At 40.9% G+C, this 8,354-nt stretch overlaps 1 non-coding gene across 1 annotated transcript; it reads left to right on the top strand.

Annotated features, from left to right (window-relative positions):
• Window positions 1–7,863: 7,863 nt before the first annotated feature.
• On the top strand, window positions 7,864–7,945 carry trnas-aga (transfer RNA serine (anticodon AGA)). Its single transcript has one exon. It is a non-coding gene; the product is annotated as a tRNA-Ser (tRNA).
• Window positions 7,946–8,354: the final 409 nt, after the last annotated feature.

Raw genomic sequence — 8,354 nt, 5'->3', positions numbered from 1 at the left:
ATAAATGTACTGGTCTCTGTGGTGATTTTAGAAGGCTGTGCCTATTTCTACTTTTACCCCATACTCTTTAACCCGATACCCAGGTAATGTGCTGTAGTCAGGATGGCCGAGCGGTCTAAGGCGCTGCGTTCAGGTCTCAGTCTCCCATCGAGGCGTGGGTTCAAATCCCACTTCTGACAGTTGTTTAGTGCCTCTCAGGAGTCATGCTGCTTAGCAGTAATAATAAGATGATGAAATAACAATTTATAATAAACACTCTCAAATGTAAACTTGATCAAGGAAAATAAGAAAACAGCTGTACTTAATAACAAATGAATGAGGGGAACATTTCACTTTATTGCATTATAATGAGTTACTGAGTTACTTCATTGTCTTTCAGTTGTAAAATTATCACTTTCTGTAGACTATGCCTGGTGGCCCATTCACTGCTGACAGGCCTGTTGTCGTGGCCGAGTGGTTAAGGCGATGGACTAGAAATCCATTAGGATCTTCCTGCGCAGGTTCGAATCCTGCCGACAACGAAATTGAATTTTCTTGACCCCTCCGGAGGTTGAAGTTTCGTCGTGTTTCTTATACCAATCATATCCTCTCAGATCTCCTCAAGTACATAGGGATTAGTTGTCCATTTGGGACAGGATCCCACCTCACACCTTTACACACCTGGTTATCCATCCTTCTAGCTCTATAGGCCACAGTAGCATAGGTTACAGGTTTGTAGTCAAGCCACAGATTTCAGGTGAGATCCCATGATACACTCAACAATACAACAACACGATTCTCATGAATAACCATTAAGCCATTTGCTAAGATTTCCCCCATTTTCACATGTGGAAACCTGTTGTCACTCTTACCCTGACGGATAGCTCCAGACACTTTTTGGTCCTATCTGAGGCATTTTTAAATTCATGTCCAAATGGCCATATTCTGAAGACACTCTTAAAGTCTGCAGGGTAATCGAACTGGCCACATCTAAAGTCAAGCCACAGGTCACAGTTGAGCTGCCTTGTTAAACCCTCAAAATAAATAATAACACGATTGCGTTGAAAATACCCATTAAGCCATTTGTTAAGATTTCAGCTATGTGGACCTGTTGTCACTCTTACCCTGATGATTGTTGATATTTACAGACACTTTTTCGGTCTTGTCTGAGAAATTTTATCATTTATATCAGAATGGCCATATTCTGAGGCCAGTTTAGCGTTCATTCAATGACGATTTACACGATTGCGTTGAAAATACCCATTAAGCCATTTGTTAAGATTTCAGCCATGTGGACCTGTTGTCACTCTTACCCTGATGATTGCTGATACTTACAGACACTTTTTCGGTCTTATCTGAGGAATTTTATCATTTATATCAGAATGGCCATATTCTGAGGCCAGTTTAGCGTTCATTCAATGACGATTTACTACTCTTTTCCGTTGAAGGCCATATTGAGGTTAAATCAATGACTGGAGTTTTTCATTGATAAAAACAAATGACTATTGAAAGTGCAAGTCGGTATCGTGCATAAATTTACTGGTCTCTGTGGTGATTTTAGAAGGCTGTGCCTATTTCTACTTTTACCCCATACTCTTTAACCCGATACCCAGGTAATGTGCTGTAGTCAGGATGGCCGAGCGGTCTAAGGCGCTGCGTTCAGGTCGCAGTCTCCCATGGAGGCGTGGGTTCAAATCCCACTTCTGACAGTTGTTTAGTGCCTCTCAGGAGTCATGCTGCTTAGCAGTAATAATAAGATGATGAAATAACAATTTATAATAAACACTCTCAAATGTAAACCTTCTGGAGCTGAGCAAAGATCAAGGAAAATAAGAAAACAGCTGTACTTAATAACAAATGAATGAGGGGAACATTTCACTTTATTGCATTATAATGAGTTACTGAGTTACTTCATTGTCTTTCAGTTGTAAAATTATCACTTTCTGTAGACTATGCCTGGTGGCCCATTCACTGCTGACAGGCCTGTTGTCGTGGCCGAGTGGTTAAGGCGATGGACTAGAAATCCATTAGGATCTTCCTGCGCAGGTTCGAATCCTGCCGACAACGAAATTGAATTTTCTTGACCCCTCCGGAGGTTGAAGTTTCGTCGTGTTTCTTATACCAATCATATCCTCTCAGATCTCCACAAGTACATAGGGATTAGTTGTCCATTTGGGACAGGATCCCACCTCACACCTTTACACACCTGGTTATCCATCCTTCTAGCTCTATAGGCCACAGTAGCATAGGTTACAGGTTTGTAGTCAAGCCACAGATTTCAGGTGAGATCCCATGATACACTCAACAATACAACAACACGATTCTCATGAATAACCATTAAGCCATTTGCTAAGATTTCCCCCATTTTCACATGTGGAAACCTGTTGTCACTCTTACCCTGACGGATAGCTCCAGACACTTTTTGGTCCTATCTGAGGCATTTTTAAATTCATGTCCAAATGGCCATATTCTGAAGACACTCTTAAAGTCTGCAGGGTAATCGAACTGGCCACATCTAAAGTCAAGCCACAGGTCACAGTTGAGCTGCCTTGTTAAACCCTCAAAATAAATAATAACACGATTGCGTTGAAAATACCCATTAAGCCATTTGTTAAGATTTCAGCCATGTGGACCTGTTGTCACTCTTACCCTGATGATTGCTGATATTTACAGACACTTTTTCGGTCTTATCTGAGGAATTTTATCATTTATATCAGAATGGCCATATTCTGAGGCCAGTTTAGCGTTCATTCAAGATTTTTGCGTTGAAAATACCCATTAAGCCATTTGTTAAGATTTCAGCCATGTGGACCTGTTGTCACTCTTACCCTGATGATTGCTGATACTTACAGACACTTTTTCGGTCTTATCTGAGGAATTTTATCATTTATATCAGAATGGCCATATTCTGAGGCCAGTTTAGCGTTCATTCAAATTTACTACTCTTTTCCGTTGAAGGCCATATTGAGGTTAAATCAATGACTGGAGTTTTTCATTGATAAAAACAAATGACTATTGAAAGTGCAAGTCGGTATCGTGCATAAATTTACTGGTCTCTGTGGTGATTTTAGAAGGCTGTGCCTATTTCTACTTTTACCCCATACTCTTTAACCCGATACCCAGGTAATGTGCTGTAGTCAGGATGGCCGAGCGGTCTAAGGCGCTGCGTTCAGGTCGCAGTCTCCCATGGAGGCGTGGGTTCAAATCCCACTTCTGACAGTTGTTTAGTGCCTCTCAGGAGTCATGCTGCTTAGCAGTAATAATAAGATGATGAAATAACAATTTATAATAAACACTCTCAAATGTAAACCTTCTGGAGCTGAGCAAAGATCAAGGAAAATAAGAAAACAGCTGTACTTAATAACAAATGAATGAGGGGAACATTTCACTTTATTGCATTATAATGAGTTACTGAGTTACTTCATTGTCTTTCAGTTGTAAAATTATCACTTTCTGTAGACTATGCCTGGTGGCCCATTCACTGCTGACAGGCCTGTTGTCGTGGCCGAGTGGTTAAGGCGATGGACTAGAAATCCATTAGGATCTTCCTGCGCAGGTTCGAATCCTGCCGACAACGAAATTGAATTTTCTTGACCCCTCCGGAGGTTGAAGTTTCGTCGTGTTTCTTATACCAATCATATCCTCTCAGATCTCCTCAAGTACATAGGGATTAGTTGTCCATTTGGGACAGGATCCCACCTCACACCTTTACACACCTGGTTATCCATCCTTCTAGCTCTATAGGCCACAGTAGCATAGGTTACAGGTTTGTAGTCAAGCCACAGATTTCAGGTGAGATCCCATGATACACTCAACAATACAACAACACGATTGTCATGAATAACCATTAAGCCATTTGCTAAGATTTCCCCCATTTTCACATGTGGAAACCTGTTGTCACTCTTACCCTGACGGATAGCTCCAGACACTTTTTTGGTCCTATCTGAGGCATTTTTAAATTCATGTCCAAATGGCCATATTCTGAAGACACTCTTAAAGTCTGCAGGGTAATCGAACTGGCCACATCTAAAGTCAAGCCACAGGTCACAGGTGAGCTGCCTTGTTAAACCCTCAAAATAAATAATAACACGATTGCGTTGAAAATACCCATTAAGCCATTTGTTAAGATTTCAGCTATGTGGACCTGTTGTCACTCTTACCCTGATGATTGTTGATATTTACAGACACTTTTTCGGTCTTGTCTGAGAAATTTTATCATTTATATCAGAATGGCCATATTCTGAGGCCAGTTTAGCGTTCATTCAATGACGATTTACACGATTGCGTTGAAAATACCCATTGAGCCATTTGTTAAGATTTCAGCCATGTGGACCTGTTGTCACTCTTACCCTGATGATTGCTGATACTTACAGACACTTTTTCGGTCTTATCTGAGGAATTTTATCATTTATATCAGAATGGCCATATTCTGAGGCCAGTTTAGCGTTCATTCAATGACGATTTACTACTCTTTTCCGTTGAAGGCCATATTGAGGTTAAATCAATGACTGGAGTTTTTCATTGATAAAAACAAATGACTATTGAAAGTGCAAGTCGGTATCGTGCATAAATTTACTGGTCTCTGTGGTGATTTTAGAAGGCTGTGCCTATTTCTACTTTTACCCCATACTCTTTAACCCGATACCCAGGTAATGTGCTGTAGTCAGGATGGCCGAGCGGTCTAAGGCGCTGCGTTCAGGTCGCAGTCTCCCATGGAGGCGTGGGTTCAAATCCCACTTCTGACAGTTGTTTAGTGCCTCTCAGGAGTCATGCTGCTTAGCAGTAATAATAAGATGATGAAATAACAATTTATAATAAACACTCTCAAATGTAAACCTTCTGTAGCTGAGCAAAGATCAAGGAAAATAAGAAAACAGCTGTACTTAATAACAAATGAATGAGGGGAACATTTCACTTTATTGCATTATAATGAGTTACTGAGTTACTTCATTGTCTTTCAGTTGTAAAATTATCACTTTCTGTAGACTATGCCTGGTGGCCCATTCACTGCTGACAGGCCTGTTGTCGTGGCCGAGTGGTTAAGGCGATGGACTAGAAATCCATTAGGATCTTCCTGCGCAGGTTCGAATCCTGCCGACAACGAAATTGAATTTTCTTGACCCCTCCGGAGGTTGAAGTTTCGTCGTGTTTCTTATACCAATCATATCCTCTCAGATCTCCACAAGTACATAGGGATTAGTTGTCCATTTGGGACAGGATCCCACCTCACACCTTTACACACCTGGTTATCCATCCTTCTAGCTCTATAGGCCACAGTAGCATAGGTTACAGGTTTGTAGTCAAGCCACAGATTTCAGGTGAGATCCCATGATACACTCAACAATACAACAACACGATTCTCATGAATAACCATTAAGCCATTTGCTAAGATTTCCCCCATTTTCACATGTGGAAACCTGTTGTCACTCTTACCCTGACGGATAGCTCCAGACACTTTTTGGTCCTATCTGAGGCATTTTTAAATTCATGTCCAAATGGCCATATTCTGAAGACACTCTTAAAGTCTGCAGGGTAATCGAACTGGCCACATCTAAAGTCAAGCCCAGGTCACAGTTGAGCTGCCTTGTTAAACCCTCAAAATAAATAATAACACGATTGCGTTGAAAATACCCATTAAGCCATTTGTTAAGATTTCAGCCATGTGGACCTGTTGTCACTCTTACCCTGATGATTGTTGATATTTACAGACACTTTTTCGGTCTTATCTGAGAAATTTTATCATTTATATCAGAATGGCCATATTCTGAGGCCAGTTTAGCGTTCATTCAATGACGATTTACACGATTGCGTTGAAAATACCCATTAAGCCATTTGTTAAGATTTCAGCCATGTGGACCTGTTGTCACTCTTACCCTGATGATTGCTGATACTTACAGACACTTTTTCGGTCTTATCTGAGGAATTTTATCATTTATATCAGAATGGCCATATTCTGAGGCCAGTTTAGCGTTCATTCAATGACGATTTACTACTCTTTTCCGTTGAAGGCCATATTGAGGTTAAATCAATGACTGGAGTTTTTCATTGATAAAAACAAATGACTATTGAAAGTGCAAGTCGGTATCGTGCATAAATTTACTGGTCTCTGTGGTGATTTTAGAAGGCTGTGCCTATTTCTACTTTTACCCCATACTCTTTAACCCGATACCCAGGTAATGTGCTGTAGTCAGGATGGCCGAGCGGTCTAAGGCGCTGCGTTCAGGTCGCAGTCTCCCATGGAGGCGTGGGTTCAAATCCCACTTCTGACAGTTGTTTAGTGCCTCTCAGGAGTCATGCTGCTTAGCAGTAATAATAAGATGATGAAATAACAATTTATAATAAACACTCTCAAATGTAAACCTTCTGGAGCTGAGCAAAGATCAAGGAAAATAAGAAAACAGCTGTACTTAATAACAAATGAATGAGGGGAACATTTCACTTTATTGCATTATAATGAGTTACTGAGTTACTTCATTGTCTTTCAGTTGTAAAATTATCACTTTCTGTAGACTATGCCTGGTGGCCCATTCACTGCTGACAGGCCTGTTGTCGTGGCCGAGTGGTTAAGGCGATGGACTAGAAATCCATTAGGATCTTCCTGCGCAGGTTCGAATCCTGCCGACAACGAAATTGAATTTTCTTGACCCCTCCGGAGGTTGAAGTTTCGTCGTGTTTCTTATACCAATCATATCCTCTCAGATCTCCACAAGTACATAGGGATTAGTTGTCCATTTGGGACAGGATCCCACCTCACACCTTTACACACCTGGTTATCCATCCTTCTAGCTCTATAGGCCACAGTAGCATAGGTTACAGGTTTGTAGTCAAGCCACAGATTTCAGGTGAGATCCCATGATACACTCAACAATACAACAACACGATTCTCATGAATAACCATTAAGCCATTTGCTAAGATTTCCCCCATTTTCACATGTGGAAACCTGTTGTCACTCTTACCCTGACGGATAGCTCCAGACACTTTTTGGTCCTATCTGAGGCATTTTTAAATTCATGTCCAAATGGCCATATTCTGAAGACACTCTTAAAGTCTGCAGGGTAATTGAACTGGCCACATCTAAAGTCAAGCCACAGGTCACAGATTTGAGCTGCCTTGTTAAACCCTCAAAATAAATAATAACACGATTTGCGTTGAAAATACCCATTAAGCCATTTGTTAAGATTTCAGCCATGTGGACCTGTTGTCACTCTTACCCTGATGATTGCTGATACTTACAGACACTTTTTCGGTCTTATCTGAGGAATTTTATCATTTATATCAGAATGGCCATATTCTGAGGCCAGTTTAGCGTTCATTCAATGACGATTTACTACTCTTTTCCGTTGAAGGCCATATTGAGGTTAAATCAATGACTGGAGTTTTTCATTGATAAAAACAAATGACTATTGAAAGTGCAAGTCGGTATCGTGCATAAATTTACTGGTCTCTGTGGTGATTTTAGAAGGCTGTGCCTATTTCTACTTTTACCCCATACTCTTTAACCCGATACCCAGGTAATGTGCTGTAGTCAGGATGGCCGAGCGGTCTAAGGCGCTGCGTTCAGGTCGCAGTCTCCCATGGAGGCGTGGGTTCAAATCCCACTTCTGACAGTTGTTTAGTGCCTCTCAGGAGTCATGCTGCTTAGCAGTAATAATAAGATGATGAAATAACAATTTATAATAAACACTCTCAAATGTAAACCTTCTGGAGCTGAGCAAAGATCAAGGAAAATAAGAAAACAGCTGTACTTAATAACAAATGAATGAGGGGAACATTTCACTTTATTGCATTATAATGAGTTACTGAGTTACTTCATTGTCTTTCAGTTGTAAAATTATCACTTTCTGTAGACTATGCCTGGTGGCCCATTCACTGCTGACAGGCCTGTTGTCGTGGCCGAGTGGTTAAGGCGATGGACTAGAAATCCATTAGGATCTTCCTGCGCAGGTTCGAATCCTGCCGACAACGAAATTGAATTTTCTTGACCCCTCCGGAGGTTGAAGTTTCGTCGTGTTTCTTATACCAATCATATCCTCTCAGATCTCCACAAGTACATAGGGATTAGTTGTCCATTTGGGACAGGATCCCACCTCACACCATTACACACCTGGTTATCCATCCTTCTAGCTCTATAGGCCACAGTAGCATAGGTTACAGGTTTGTAGTCAAGCCACAGATTTCAGGTGAGATCCCATGATACACTCAACAATACAACAACACGATTCTCATGAATAACCATTAACCTCATAGTCCACCAATGCCGGATCCGGTATCGTGACTACAGCTCAAGCTCATTAGCATAACGCACAATGCGAAAAAATATTCCTAAAAATATTTAAACTCCACACATTAACAAGTAAAATAGCTCAAATGAAAG

This window comes from Oncorhynchus nerka, unplaced genomic scaffold (assembly GCF_034236695.1).
Source record: "Oncorhynchus nerka isolate Pitt River unplaced genomic scaffold, Oner_Uvic_2.0 unplaced_scaffold_1108, whole genome shotgun sequence".
NCBI lineage: Eukaryota > Metazoa > Chordata > Actinopteri > Salmoniformes > Salmonidae > Oncorhynchus > Oncorhynchus nerka.
The sequence above is the reverse complement of the archived record's forward strand: the minus strand, read 5'-3'. Positions and strand labels throughout refer to the sequence as shown.